Source organism: Cupressus sempervirens, chromosome 3 (genome assembly GCF_028749045.1).
Source record: "Cupressus sempervirens isolate cs-2001-9-10 chromosome 3, ASM2874904v1, whole genome shotgun sequence".
Taxonomy (NCBI): Eukaryota; Viridiplantae; Streptophyta; class Pinopsida; order Cupressales; family Cupressaceae; genus Cupressus; species Cupressus sempervirens.
In genome coordinates, this window is record NC_143120.1 from 456,871,425 (window position 1) to 456,885,847 (window position 14,423).

The 14,423-nt window shown below is 42.3% G+C and overlaps 1 protein-coding gene across 4 annotated transcripts in view; it reads right to left on the reverse strand.

The window, feature by feature from the left end:
- The window catches only part of LOC149567062 (uncharacterized), a 185,951-nt gene that overhangs the window by 135,561 nt on the left and 35,967 nt on the right, over positions 1-14,423 (reverse strand). The window lies entirely within an intron of this gene.

Below are 14,423 nucleotides of genomic sequence, written 5' to 3' on the forward strand. Positions count from 1 at the left end.
TGACTCGGACCATTTCCATCTTACCCTAATCATGGAAAACCGTGTAATGTACCATACTGAGATGCTAACATGAACCAAGAGTGGAAATAAACCAATCAAAAGAGACAGACACATAAGGTCAGCATGGGAAAAAAATTGTAATCAACATTATATTGATATAACAATTAAATAGTTTCCTTGTCAGAGATAACTAGAAGATTGCAATGTCCTCTGCATAATATCATCCAAAAGAATCTTGTCCCCTTGTCTCTAGATTCTTCATACAATAGTAAGTTGATGTATACTTTGATAAAGAATAATCAAGCTATAGAGAATTTGCAAACATGTTATCAGGTCATATAAACCTATCTTCTAACCTCAATTGTCATCTTAAGTAGATTCCTATGCCAAACTCATCTTGCAGAATTACTAAAAAGATTTATCAATCTTTATCTTCTAAGTTTCAAAGCCACAAGTCAGGAATCATCCCCATAATCATGCCTATGACAACCCATTTTTTGAATGGAATGAAGAAGCTCTTAAGAACGCATACAAAGTTAATGATGAACACAAAACATGGGACTCTGGTGCAAGTTCTACAATATATATATATGGAAACAAGTTTGGAGCTAAAGTGCAGATCATAATAATGGTGATACTGAAGACTCCCCAATCAAACTACAAAGGATTACCATTCAGATGAGGGCTGCTATCTTTGATAATAGATCAAGAAGAGAATGTTTGAGTTTAAGAGAAAGGAAACGATAATCTTCCTTCGTATAGGAGCCCTCCCATGTTCCGGTAGCTGCATCTGATCTTGCAAGCATGGAATAATGTCGAGAGTATAAGAGTACTCCCACCCAAGCCTTTGTTCCTGCTGTATCAGATGAATACCCCGTTGCTCCGGGAGGGAGATGAAGCCAATTATGGTTGTGTTGCTGGAACCAGCATTCTATATCATGTAATAGTAATACATGCCCACTAACTCACCCAGCTGTACTCTAATTGTTTGCCCGTACCCGCCATTGATAGTAGGAGGTCTAGTTATCATTATCATTATCATTGTCTTCCAATTGAGATGGCATCAATGGAGGATCTATTGGACAATGCAACATATCTAAAGCTCATAGAGATTAATTACTCAAATCTTTACTGCCATCACAAGAAACAATGATTCCTACCAACATCCTAGATCATTCAAGGTCATGATAAGTTGGAATCATTGGAGTTACCATTTTGAATTCCTAAGGAAAGGTATTAAGAGTTTGACTCTATGATTGAACCGAATCTGTTCATTAGTCAACTTTAAGATCACTTGTCACATCCATTTCGGGTGGAAGGTAGACAATGAATATACCCAAAAATGTTCAGAGGCAACTCCCAATTAGGCATAATAATCAAAGTGGCACAGTGGCAACTTTATGGTACACTTGTGAGGATGCTTTGGAAATCAGTTTTTCATTGCAGATCAAACGATGATGAATACCAAATTGCTCATCTTATTAGTGGTAATTTAAAGATCACTCTTCTGGATATTCAACTCAACTACATATTGAGTGGTTGGCATTTCAAAACTTGAAATCCAAAAGTTAACTTAGGAAACAAACATCATGGCAGAAGATTGTTTCATAGTATAGAGGCAGTTGGTGAGTTCCACTAAGTTACAAGGTTCACACCCTAGACCCTCAAACTGGGTCTGAGTGCACACTCATACAGGTATGCACAGGGTGCGCGCCCATCCTTGTGGGTGCGCCTGATGTAATATCCCTAACCGGATACTTTTTGAAAATGCTTGAATGAGTCTCTCAGAAATGTTAACAAATATATATTTCAGATTTCACCTACAGAAACTCCAATAAACCACAGGATAAAAGAGTTCCAAAATATTATTGCATTAAATCTCTAGCAGAAAATACATTTTCAGAATTAATGTTTCATTGAAGTTCTTCAATAAAATAACTAAGGAATCCAATAGTAGATACAGAAACTAAAGTAAGATTGGACAATGTAAAAGATGAACCTAGAATACACTGTGAAAAACTTGTGTGATGTCTCCAACTGACAATGTATTTCTGTCCATTGCCCATGCTTGGGGGTTTCCATCCTCTCACTTGTTGAAAGCTGAAGCATTTGAAATAACTCTCCAAGAGAGAAAGTGACATAAAAATCACAAACCCAAGTACGCTAGAAATGAGCTCCTTCTTCCCTTTTAAGAACAAACAATTCACTCTTTGCATTCTCCTTTCTATTTTTTTATTTCCTTTTGAAAATAATACTTTTCCCCCACTTAAGGAAATAAAGTGCCCACAGATAATAAAGTGACATTAACAATATAAGCTTGAATTATAAAGTCACTTTATAAGAAATCGGCTAAATCTTCAGGCATTAAAATATCTAATCAAATGGACTCGGATATGCATGTGTAATAGCTCACCAGAAATGCCTTGAGAAGACGCGCCTAGTCCAACCTTGAAATGCCACGAATAATGAGCCTGTTGACTTACTAAAAATAGTGTCTGAAAACCCTATTGAAGCAACCCCGATTAGCCAGGAACTAAATCGCCTAGGCCAAAAACTACTCAAATCATATAGAAAACCCGGTTGGCCCATGTGACCTAGGCAAAATAGGCTAATGGCGCAACAAAGCTCATTGACTAGAAATGGGGACATGACACCTGAATCCACACATCCTCGGACCCGTGTGCACCCACAGGGTTGATCGTACACCCAAACCCAAAGGCACCCACAAGTACCAATGGCTCAACTTAAGAAAAGTGGACCAAAAATTTAAAAAATAATTGTTTATTATTGCTTTTGGCTTCTAACCCTAAAACACCCCCATATGAGGCCTCCATATAGACTTTCATCTCTCATTTTGCTCTCTCTGTCTTGCCAGTTTGAAATGAGGTGATTGTATTCAAAGGAGATTGATTACTACAAAATACCTTCCACAAATCAGATTTAAGTTTTTAACAACCATATCCTTCATTTTCTTAATAGATTTTTTTCACGTTTTTTATTAGTTTTTTTTTCAAGCTTGTAAAAGTTTGAAGTATGTTTTTTTCTCATTTTTTTATATATTTCAACAATGAGCAATCAAAGCTAAATGGGTGGGAGGGAACTCAAAATTTTAAAATTGATAAAGGGTCTCCTTTATGGAGACACACTACAAGAATTTCACAACTTTTTGGAGGTGGGGGGATTCTTTGGAAATATAATTTTTTGCAATGCACAATATAATAGCTCCTACTACCGAGTCAAACTTCATTTATTGGGCCCTAGGAGTAAAGGGACTAATATGTGTGATGGCCCAGGGCCAAATAAGAAGGGGTTGTCAACTGGACAAATAGCAACAGTTCTAAATGAACAAGAAGATGCTAACAGATTGGTTGCAAAAGGAAAACAACGTGGTTATTATTTCGCGAAAAAAACGATAACACCACCCACTCAACTAGTTACAACCTCTAGGCATCCCTTCTTGTCTATGCCTTCTATGGAGAATGAAGATGTAGATACACAAATATTGTAATGTCCCCATTTTGGCTGACATCGTTTTGCGTGCCGGATCAGTGTATCACAGACTCTCATAGATTGGTGTTTGTGATGAGAGAGTCATTTTGGCGATTATTTGAGGATTGGATGGCTTATTATGCTCTTGGAGATATTATTTTATCATTACTTTTTATACGCAGCCGACATGTTATAATTTTGAGTTGAGATTGCACTTTTTATTTTATAAAATTATTTATTATAAAAGTGCATTATAATGGGATTTTATAATGGATGTTTCTAGAAGTTCTTAGTAACTTCTTAGAAAAGGATGCTTCTAGAAGTCCTTAGTAACAACTTCTTAGAAAAGTAAATAAATAGAGGGCTTGGCCTCTCATTTAGAGGGGACTTGATTTGATGATTCTACTACCTCTCTCTATGAGCATTTGTGGCACCATTTAGGTCTGCAAATATTCAGCATAATCCTTGAAAACGATACCTCTTAAGAGATTGCATAACTGAGGAAGTGAAAGACCTTCTGAAGGGTTGCACATTGGAAGTGGTATTCGGCCATTTCATGTTGAGCTTCATTGAGTTAAAGACTTGGACTGAAGTTTGATATTTTGGAGTTCTTTTTGGTGAGGGATTGCATCATTGTTCAATTGGAGGGCTCCACAAGAAGATTCATTGCAAATCTTATATCAACTAGTGGTTTTCGGAAGTCTGGCTGAGATTACATTTTATCATCATTGGGTCATCAATATTGGTCCAAATCTCATGCAATCATTTTTAAAGCATTCCAATAGCCTGGGCGTTTCAGTCTGTACCATTTTCGGCTGCCAGTGTTGAAGGCAAAAATTAATACATTTCAGTACAGTGGCGTACTGTACGGACTGCTTCAAAACAGTGTACGACCTGCAGCAAAGGACAGTTTGGGGAAGTGCAAATTTGTTGTTCTTCATCAACATATGACTGTCTGCAGTTATATCAGTACCAAGTTCTTCTATTATCATTGCAATAGCTAAATATCAGTAGGCAGTAGGAGTAATGAGGGTTTGCATTGTTTGTTGAATTCAGTCTTAGTCTTGTACCCAACTATATAATCACTGTACACCTTGTTCAATAAGCTTGATAGATCTTTGTAATCAGTCCCATCATTGCATAATTTTGTAAGTAGTTTCTTGGTACCAAATAGTTTGCCAAATCTGAAGATGCAATTGTTCTAAGAAGAGCTACATATTGGCACTGTTTTTGCTTCATCGAGTTAATTTATTGCTCAACAATTCCTAAAATCAGTTATTTCCTTCCAGCAGTATAGTTGCCAAATGTTTGATAAAATCTCATAGTACATATCCAGTCTTAATCTTCGGCAGCACAGTTCAGATTGCATGCCGAGTGTTTGTAAAAATGTCTTGGCTGTAGATGCATCATATTTCCTTAGTATTTTATGCATTAAAAAGGTAGCATCATATTGAGGAGCTTGCACATGAACTGCTTGACAAAATAACAAGTAGCAAATAAGGGCAGTTTGTGATGAGTTGTGAGCTGGGTCATTACAGTGGTATCAGAGCGGTTTCCTGCCAGCCTAATTGGGTTATTTCAGATTGAATTCAATTATAAGTATGGCTTTAACAGGAGACAAGGATTTGAAAGAAAGAATGCAAAATGTAAAGAAGAAATTAGATTGTCCATTTCAACGAACAGAGGACCTTCTAAGAACTTTGGAGGAGTTGGAAACTTATTTAGGCAAGTTTGATCAGTCAAGACCCGATGCTATGCAAACAGCTTTATCTCCAGCATTTGGTTCGTTGGTTAAGCCCCGATTATTGAGACATCATGATGAGGTAATAAGACTTACAGCTCTCTCTTGCATTAGTGAAATCATGAGGATAATAGCTGGCCTTAATTCTTATGACGATCAGATTATGAGAGAGGTACTTCATGCCATGGTAAAAAGCTTCAAAAAGTTGGACAACATCCGGGACCCTTATTTCACAAAGAGGGCAAGATTACTTGAAGTATTTGCAAGGTGTAGATTTGAAAATATTATGCTAGCAATAGGTTGTATTGGTGACATACGCAGGATGTTTAATAAATTTTGGAATATTATGGACGAGTTTCATCCCAGCAGGGTATTGGCATCGATGCACTCCATCATGTTCACAATCTTGTTTGAGAGGGAGGATGAAATTTCTAAACTTTTGGCAAAAGACTTATGGTATGTTTGGACAAAAGAGAGTAATTTGTCACCTATGGCATGTACATGGTTAAAGAGCCTGATTGATAGGCCTAAGGATCGTACCTTCCCTATGACAGGCAGAAACTTGTATGAGGAGTTTAATAGACATGCGGATTTGAAACAAGGAGACATTAGCACATCTTCAAGTAATGGTTTATCTGCATCATCTTCACAGGCAGAAGGGGTTACAAATGTTGTGCAAGTTGAGACGATTGCATTAAAAGATGATATCATAGGCACATCGGATTACGTGATTGACACAGATAGTGATTCCAGTACAATTGGGCTGGATGAAGTTACAGCAGTTGAGGATACTGTCACGTCTGAGGATAGTACAGTTGATCAGAAAGTGAGCATTAAGAACTTTGCAGAAAATGAGTATTAGGCACAGTTGGATGCTTCTTCACATGAGATAGAGGCTAGTAGCTCTTCACTTGGTTTGGCAAGCCAGTTGAAGACAAGGGACAAGGATATTGTCGCGGCTTTATCTCATCATGACAGGATGCATGGATTGATTGAGAATCACATTTGGATGATTCAACTGCAGGAGAGACAGAAAGGAGTCACAACAGATTCTTCTTATGATGACTTACAGCAGATCAAGGAAGGCATGGAGGCAATGAAGGTAAGTTACTTACACCTACTTTTAGATCGCGATCATCTCCTTAATCTTGCAGGGATCTATTTAGATGCATTGAAGGAGGAGGAGGAGGTTGACCGGCTTTCTCATGAGCTAGAGGATACTCGGAATTCCTTGGTGTGTACTCAGTTGGCTCTCCACGATTCTGAGAGACACATGGACACACTTTGTCTTGAGGTGAGTTCAGTTCGGGAGTTAGCGCGCATAGCAAGGACTCAACTTTCTTTTACAGTCGGGTCACATGTTGATGATGATATGAGTATGTCGAGCATTCACACTCCGGATTCAGAGATTGTAGACAAGTGCGTGAAGTCAGTTGGTATTGTTCACATTACTCAGGTGAGAAGTTTACTTGAATTGCCAGTTGGTTTCCATTCATGGATTAGATGTTGGGATCCTTATCTTAGTACTTGGGATCGTTTTGACCAAAGATATCTATCATTCTTTGGTAGTAGTATCTGTTGCACCATCATGGACTTGATTAGTAGTTTGCCAGGTGTACTTCTCATCCCTGCCAGCAGCTTGTTTGATGCTAGAATTAGTTTTTACACACCTGTGTTGGGCATTGTTCATGTATCCAGTCGACCATTCTTGTTGGAATGGGTTGAAGATCTCTCAGATATGACAGAGTTTACAGAAGAGTCCCAGGATCTGATTATTACAGATGACACCCAAGGGGATGTTGTGGACAGTTTTGAGGACTTAGTCTCCTCAGCAGTTTCTTTTGATACGGAGGTTTTTGATGTTGATGCTTCAGTCGCTCCGTTTGATGATACGAGTTCAGCAATTGGTCTACAGAATTTGGATGGCAGTATTACAGATGATAGCTATTCTGAGGTTACTCCTTTGGACAGTGTACTAGGGGTAGAATATAGGAGTTCGACCAATCAGCACAATCATGTGTCTAGTCAGCTGAGAGTTGGCGAGCGAGACATTTCTATCGCTTGCGAGCATTTCGATGCTGCTCGTCAGTTGTTAACAGTTTATGGATGGGGTTCTCCTACTAGTGATGAGCAGGGAGACAATTATCTTCCCTTGACAGAGATCCACTCTTTATGGGAGGCTATCCGGATTCTGAGACAGAATTATATGCAGTTGGTAGCCGACAGAGATTATCTTATGGAGTGGGGCAGTACAGCATATGACGCATTATTGGTCAAGGAAGATAAGGTGAGTGAGCTTACTCAACAACTCGAGGTGACTTTTGAGTTTCTTGAGAGTACACAATTGGCTTTCGAGGAGTCACAGTTTCATTTAGCTGAGGTGATCATGGAGTTAGAACGACTTCAATCTTTACCAGATTCTGTACAATCACATACCGTGGTGTCTGGTGATCCAAGGATGTCCATGGTCGAGGTTGATAGAGGCAATGGAGATGGGGATATATCTATCCATGACACTAGTATTGGCATATTTGGTTCGTTTCCACTGGAGGCAGGTTTAGCTGAGTTGGGTGCTGCAGCTGAGCATTGTGGTATGTTTGACTTGGAGGGCACAGAGACTAGTGATGTTGTTGTTGATTCTGTGCCCTTAGCTATATCACCCTCTGACTTAGCTGATGATCAGTCACAATTGGTCGTATCACGTCTGCAAGATGAGTCTTTGACTAGGATTGGTTCTTTTTACTGGCATTATACTGCTGGATATGTTCATCGGTTTGCTTTTGATCCATGTGTTGAGGAGTTGATGGCAAACAGGTTTGGTCTGGGCTCTCATTTTTGCTATCTACCATGTAATGACTATTCACTATCAGCAGTGCATGGGTGTTATGGTTATGAGACAGTGGTCGGTGATCTGCAGAGTTGTGTTAACTGCAGTAGATGTACAGTGTGTGGATTCTCTGTAATTGGTGCAGTTTCATGTGGTAGTGGTCACCATTATAGCAGAGTTGGAGTGTGCATTCCGCATAACACGGTGGGTTGTGTGGATGGTGTTTACTATGTTGACAGTTTGGGTGATCTACTCTACTTAGGGTCTGATATTTCGAGAGTTTGTGCCTCGTGGGTTCCTAATTGTGGCAGTAGTGGATTTGGAGTTCAGTTGCACAGTGATTCACGATTCATTCATGGATTCCTCTTGGTTATATTTCAAAGGTTGTTGCAGGAGCCTAGGTTGACTGACAGTAGTATAGTTCATGACTACATTTGGGATCCAGGTGGAGCGATTGGTTTGTTGTTCGGCCATTGCTTGGGGACAAGCAATTTCAGGAAGGGCGGACTGTAATGTCCCCGTTTTGGCTGACATCGTTTTGCGTGCCCGATCAGTCTATCACGGACTCTCGTAGACTAGTGTTTGTGATGAGAGAGTCATTCTAGCGTTTATTTGAGGATTGGATGGCTTATTATGCTCTTGGAGATATTATTTTATTATTACTTTTTATACACGGCCTACATGTTATAATTTTAAGTTGAGATTGCACTTTTTATTTTATAAAATTATTTATTATAAAAGTGCATTATAATGGGATTTTCTAATGGATGTTTCTAGAAGTTCTTAGTAACTTCTTAGAAAATGATGCTTCTAGAAGTCCTTAGTAACTTCTTAGAAAAGTAAATAAATAGAGGGCTTGGCCTCTCATTTAGAGGGGACTTGATTTGATGATTCTACTACCTCTCTCTATGAGCATTTGTGGCACCATCTAGGTCTGCAAATATTCAGCATAATCCTTGAGAATGATACCTCTTAAGAGATTGCATAACTAAAGAAGTGAAAGACCTTCTAAAGGATTGCACATTGGAAGTGGTATTCGGCCATTTCATGTTGAGCTTCATTGAGTTACAGACTTGGACTGAGGTTTGATATTTTGGAGTTCTTTTTGGTGAGGGATTGCATCATTGTTCAATTGGAGGGCTCCACAAGAAGATTCATTGCAAATCTGATATCAACTGGTGGTTTTCGGAAGTCTGGCTGGGATTACATTTTATCATCATTGGGTCATCAATATTGGTCCAAATCTCATGCAATCATTTTTACTGCAATCCAATAGCCTGGGCGTTTCAATCTGTACCATTTTCGGCTGCCAGTGTTGAAGGCAAAAATTAATACATTTCAGTACAGTGCCGTACTGTGCGGCCTGCTTCAGAATAGTGTACGACCTGCAGCAAAGGATGTTTACCATACAGGTAAAGAAGTCAACACATACAGACAATAATAGCAGAATAGCAGAATAATATTCGCAATAGTAGATTCATGATCAATTACAATGATCCCAGACGGAATATAAATACTACTGCCGAACCTTCCCGAAGGAGTCCGTCGGCCACAATTATTCCATCCGTTACAAACTATTTACCGCCGGACCGTCGGCTACAGAAACACCGCCAGACCGTCGGCTACAGAAACATCGCCGGACCGTCGGCTACAGGAACACCAAATACCGCCAAAACCATCCAGTCGGCTAACACCATCCCCCCCAAAAAGAAAAGTCGTCTCCTGACGACTGACAATATCTGAGACAAATTAGCAAAAAATACATTTACAGAGTGACTACAACAAGAGAAATCTGCTTCCGACACATCACTGTCACCTTCGTCCCGTGCCTATAGCCTCTGCTAACACAACACTGTCTCCTCAAGCTGACCTTGATAGCCACCTGTGCTGCTTTCTCTGTTTTCAATTCCTCGGTACCCTGAGCCAAGTGTTGCTGCACTGCCTCCAACTAGATGATCAGCTCCTCCCGAGCTCTCTACGCATCCACCAAGATAGCCTCACAGCCAACACCTGCTCCCACTGCCTCTGGTACACAGAAAGTCCATGCCTGTAGCAACTTCAACTCTTCTCAACTGGTCAGACTCCCCCAACTGATATCCGCCACGACTGGGGATCCAGGGGGCAACGCCCCCGGCGGGGTCGAGGGGCAGCGCCCCCACGGGGTCTTGGGGCAGCCGCCAAGACCAAATTAGCACTTCGAAACCTACACAAAAATGCACGGAACACACCATTTCTGTCATTATCTGCCGATTCTGCACTCTTTCTGGCAACCACGGATGTGTCCCCTTCCCTTTGGCATCATTTGTCACTCATTTTGAACAACTTGATTTTGTCGTCGTTTTTTTTTTTTTTTTTTTTTTTTTTTTTTTTTTTTTTAAATTATAGTTTTGCCTCCTCTGCCCGTTACAGAAGGTCTCACCCCACGGGGGAGGAAAAGAATATGCAATAGAGTGAAACGGAGCAGCAAGTGGTAACGGGAACTATGCATCAAGGAACTGCAGGATTTCCAACCTTGCCGATCAGCTTCCGCGGTGTTATGGGAAAAGAAAAATGTCGCAAAGCCAAACCAACGGCCAGGAAAGGAACTCCGCAGCTTAAGCTGCTTCCGCGGACAGAGTCTTTCACATCCGTGCAAACTAAACTTCATTCTCCTCCCGTTCTGCCTTCGTTTTATTCACGTGCTACATTCCGAACTCCGTGGACAAGGAAATTTGAAGCCCACGGACAGATTGCCCACGGGGCTTTTGTCCACCCGCGGACAGACTCTGCCCGCGGGGCTTTTGTCCATCCGCGGGGCCTCCGTTTGGTTTGTCCGGGCCTTCGTTTGGTTTGTCTGCGGGACCTCCAACAGGTGTTGCCCGCAGAGCCTCCGGCAAGTGCTGCCCGCGGGGCCTCCGGCAGGTGCTGCCCGCGGGGCCTTTCAATTTTTTTTTTTTCCACACATCAAATGACAGAGGTACCTCCATTTTGCCTCCAGGCGTCATCATTCTACAACGACAACGGAGTCAGCTGGCCATCTTGTGACAACGATGGAGTCTTCCTAGCACCATATATTTTGAATTTGGATCTGTTGACTGTCGGAGGTACCTTCTGCCTGTCCAGGGTTGATAATCGGATCGCTCCATTGTCGCCGACCTTCCGAATCTGATATGGTCCAACCCAACTGCCCTTAAACTTTTCCACTTTGATTTCATTTTGACTGTCGTACGCCTTACATTTGTTCTGTGCCAACCTCGTCGCCCACTGTGCCTGCGGTCGTCGCACAACTGGATTATTTCCTTGCTGTCGGTGCCCTTCCACTAATTTTATGCTGCAATGTGACCTTTTCTTTCCGCGCGGTCTATTCACCATGTACCGGACAATGGAATCTTTCGTTTTTTTGTGTTCAAACTGTGTGTTCTTCCCCTCAGCTTCAGCCACAGCAGCTTTTCCTTCTTCCGCTTCCTTGCATTCCTGCAGACATTCATTTTCCTCCTTTTTCTCATCTTCGTCAACCCTTAGCATATTGCAACTCGGAAAGAGTTCGTAGTCTTCTATCTGCCAGTGGTAAAGGCCATTCACTGAGTCCAGGTCGTCGTCATTCGATCCTCCGTCAAGTCTCAATACTCCTTCCTCATCCGGTTCCATTCTCCTCTTCCCTTCGTCATCACTCTCGCCTTCACTGTCAGAATCTGACAATGCTGCCTCCTCGCCAACCATTTGCGTGTGCAGGTCAATTATGAATCTTTTGCCTCCGCGCTCCATTGATAGGGTATTGCGTTTCCAATCATGTTTTACTTTTGCTTGCACCAACCTATCCCGTCCCAGAATAGCATCATAGCCTTTTCTTTTTAATGGAATGACCACAAAATCCAACAAAAATGGTTGCGTACCAATTGTTACCGGTTGCGCTTTCAGAATTCCCAACGGTTTGATTCCATGTTGGTCTGCCGTGAGCAACTGAAATGCAGGTGGCCACAACGTCGGCTTTTCCAACTTCTTCCAAGTATCCTCCGGTAAGACATTCACGCCGGACCCTCCGTCAACAATTGTCTCTATCAAAACATTTCCCAAAATCCCCATCTCAACGATCGCCGGATGCCGTCCGGAGGTGAGTGCCAGCAGCATTGGGTCTGTTGTCATCGCTTCCCTACTGTCCCTTCCTGTGTCCTCCGTTGCTTTCGAAAACGGTGTATGATTCAGAATGGTTGTCCGTAACTGTGGCATTGTGAGAAGGAGGTCACTTATCCTGACTGGTATCTCCGTTTGTAAGATCTGTCGTACAATGTTTTGTTCTGCAAAGGTCTTTGCCAAAGTGTCGGTGATGTCCTTCAACTGAGATGTCCCCGCCGACGATGCCTTTGCAATGTCCGCTTGTGCTTCCCCCACTTTTCTCTTTTCCTCTGCTTGCCTCCGTGTAATTGCCAAAACCTCCTCTACATCCGTGCCAACAGTGATCAAGTTTACTCCAGCCTTTGGACACTTGGAATCTTCGTGATCGCCGGGTCCGCACCATCTGCATAATAATTTCGATGTGTTTGCCGCTGTACAATCCCGTGCAAAATGACCCCACAAATTACATGCCCGACATTGAACGATCGGCCATCTGTTTGCATCATATTGAGTTCGACTTCGGCTCCCATTATTATTGTTATTGGTTGCATTGTTGTTATTTTGCTTTCTGCTATTATTCCTGTATCCTCCAGATGTAGCACCGGTAGTATTCGTGTTTCCGCTACTACCCGACGGGAAAGCCTCCTATGTGAGAAACACCTGCGGAGATCCTCTAGTCTTCATGTTAAAGGGACAGTCCTTTGTCGAATGGCCCATGATCTGACAGATGTCACAGAATTGGTTCTTCGGACACGATCCCTTAGTATGACCATCGGTCTTACATTCCGTGCACCACAGTTCACTACCTTTTGGCTCCTTCTGCATGTTTTTAAACTCCTTTATCATTCGAACCATATCCTTCTGTAAGGCACGAACCTTTTTGCTACTACCTTCGTTGTCGCTACTATCATCTCCGTCAGGCTCGTCGTCATCCGAATCAGAGGAGCTAGTTTTCTTCTTCTTTGTCTTCTGCTCACTTTCAAGGTCCAGTGCTCTGTTATACGTGTCCACATATGATGATGGTGGCACAATTTTCATTTTCCTCAACTTCGAGCGTAGGCCGTCGACAAACCATCTTTTCTGCAATCCGTCAGCTGGCTTGCTTTCCATTTTGTTTACTAAGTCTTTTAATCTCCTGGCATAGACGCGGACAGTTTCGTGCTTCCCCTGCTTGGTATTGAAAATTTTCGCTACAATTTCATTATCATCCCGCAAAAGTTTAAATTCGGCCAAGAACTCCTTTTTAATGTTATCCCATGTATCCAGCTTCTGCGGATCCATATCCAAAAACCAATCAATCGCGACACCCCGTAGGGTTGCCGGGAATTGCCTGGCCCATTCGTCGGCATCTGTGATTCCATTTGCCCGCCAGATCGTCTCACATGTCTTACAATGTCGGAGGGGGTCGGTTGTACCATCGCCTTCAAATTTCGGTAATTTTTCTTTGGATCCCGCCATAACTCTGGAGGTCTACACTCCTACAATGGTCGGCACTCCCACACCGGCAGTCTGGACTCCCACACCGGTGGTCGGCACTCCCACACCGGCAGTCTGAACTCCCGCACCGGCGGTCTGCGCTCCCCCACCGGAGGTGTCGACAGCTGCACCCCTTGGTGAAGACGGAGGATCCTCCGAAATTGTTTCCCGCGGAAGTCTATCCTGGACGAAGAGGTCACTCCACGCTCGTGCTCCGTCGGCACTGTGAGCCGTGCGAGTTGATGCTCTCCCGTCTGAATTTTCTTCCCTCGGCGAACACAAATTCAAGAACTCCTCCCCTGCTTCTTCCACCAATTCCACCCGCTGCCGAGTCTCCTCCAACAATTCCTCCGCACTTCGGTTTCCGTCAGCAATCTTCTAAAATCTTCGTCGACGTTCGGCTTGCTGTGCCAGAATTAAATTCTCTTGCGCAATACGGATTCCATCTTTTCCCTTCACCTTATTCCGATCCTTGTTAAGCTGATTTGGCATTAATCTTCATTCCTCCCACCTTCCAGATTCATAAGGCAACGGCGCCAAATGTTTACCGTACAGGTAAAGAAGTCAACACATACAAACAATAATAGCAGAATAGCAGAATAATATTCGCAATAGTAGATTCATGATCAATTACAATGATCCCAGACGGGATATAAATACTACTGCCGAACCTTCTCGAAGGAGTCCGTCGGCCACAATTATTCTATCCGTTACAAACTATTTACCGCCGGACCGTCGGCTACAGAATATAGAAACATCGTCGGACCGTCGGCTATAGAAACACCGCCGGACCGTCAG